Raw genomic sequence first — 2,004 nt, 5'->3', positions numbered from 1 at the left:
TGGAAGAGCTGCCTAGCAGGGACTGGCTTTCTTCAACACGAGCTGGTAGGAGAAGGGCAAGGAAAGCCTCCAAGCAGTGGTGGGAAATGTTACCCCAAGTTCTCCCAAACCAGAAAAGGCCGTCTCTGGGAAGAGGGGACTTTTGTAACACACCGGGACGATCCCATGGCATGGGAAGGGACAGGGCAGTTTGGCAGTCTATTCCTTCTCAGGATGGGAACCAGTGCCAGAACACCCTCCTGGGCCCCAGCATGGACATGAAGATTGCTGACAACCTCTGTGTTAAATATGCTCTGAGTGTGTGCTGAGGCAGAGGGAGACTCTGTGCCACGACCTCCCCCTGCTTGGAGTGGAGATGTTGGGGAAAATGTCACCTGCAGCTTCCCGCAAAACTGCGGGGAAGGGAGCTCGCAGAGGGACCCAGTGGCAAATAGGCATCCAAAAAGCTTGCGGGATTGGGGTGAGGCAGGAGGGCTGCAGTGTGTAAGTGCCCCACAGGTGGGGGCACGCAGCCCCCAGTGTGTAACTGCCCTCCCCACACACAGCGGGAGCAGGGGCGCCAGGAGAGCTTCCCTTCCCGAGGGACGGAACAGCTGACCTCTGCTCCCGTGACTAACAGGGCTCCTCACAGCCGAGCCAACTTGCCCTCATTTTCCAGAGTTTTGAACTCTGGCATAAGCCCAGCCTCAAAGGTCGGTAACCTGGACTGTTTAGCCGGCCCAAGTGCCAGCCCAGTATGCCAGAACTGCTCTTCTGCTGCTCGGACCGCCAGAGAGAGGCATGTGGAAGGCAGACAATATCTACTAGGGCGTGGGTATGCAAGAGATGATCCCCATTTCTGACTTTCTACCTTCAAGAGGCAGGCTCTGGATCTGCAGCCCTGGGAGAGTGAAAGCAGCACACTATCCTACAGGGTAAACATGACCCGTAAATAGGTTTCACAGACAAAGTCGATTGGCCTGCAAAGGGCTAAGGGGCGTGAATTCTTTGACTTCCTCAAGCATTAACCGCTTTACTGACACCCTCCCCTCTTCCAGACCTTCAGTCTCACATCGCCCTAAGGCCCTGAGTATGGCAGAAGGGCCGCAGACGCCCTTCTCACGTCCCCTGGGATTCCAAGAGCCACCCTTGCGTTCATCATGCTGTCCCCTCATCTGCTCTTGCCTCTGGCCTTCAGCATCACTTAGAGCCATTCGTCCAAGGACTTCTTCCTTTTCTTCTGCCTTTTCCTTTAATACATTCAGAGCCATTACTCGGGCCTCTGCTTGCGGTATGCCTCGTTCCATCCTTTCACGCAACAATTTGCCACAACATAAGGGGACTGCACCAGCGCATACAGAATTCCCACATCAATTATCCTAATAAAACAGCCTTGAACGTCCTTTTAAGGAGATTTCCTAACATCCTGTCCATTACAGCACAAATACCAAACAAGGTATAAGCAAGGCTATGAGGAATTTGTTACACTAACTCCTTCTTGGGCAAAATTTCCATACAGGTTTGCAGCTGAAGCATCAAAGTTACAATGGGAATGAGACTTACCAAAGAGGGTCTGAGAATTTAGAACTCTTAAAATGTAGGCTTCCACCAAATGAGTTCCAGGATATACACGGCGCAAAACGTTACAAAAAGGGTTCTGCTCTGGAAAATTTCTAAGCACCAACAGTTTTCCAGATTGTGCCATGGACTAGTAGTCTTCATCCTTCACGCTCTGGTGACATAACAGTTCTTTCACAGGTTAGCCCCGGCCTGGTAATACACACCTAGGTGTAGAGCCCCTCAGGAAAGTGATCATTTTAGAAACAAAGAAAGCAGCAGGAAGTTCAGGTGGTAACAACTGGGTCAGCAAAGGCCCCTTGTGGGGCCAGAGATAGTGGTTCTGCTGACGCTTGGAGGAAGGAAGTTCACCTGGGCCAGGCAGCTCTCCTGTGGCAGCAGGAGTTGTCTGCGCTGGTCTGCCTGTGCTGTGATCTTTTCCCAGTGGGAAGTGCGGACCCAGCAGGA

This window comes from Rhea pennata, unplaced genomic scaffold (genome assembly GCF_028389875.1).
Source record: "Rhea pennata isolate bPtePen1 unplaced genomic scaffold, bPtePen1.pri scaffold_31, whole genome shotgun sequence".
Classification (NCBI taxonomy): Eukaryota; Metazoa; Chordata; class Aves; order Rheiformes; family Rheidae; genus Rhea; species Rhea pennata.
Note: the sequence above shows the minus strand (reverse complement) of the source record.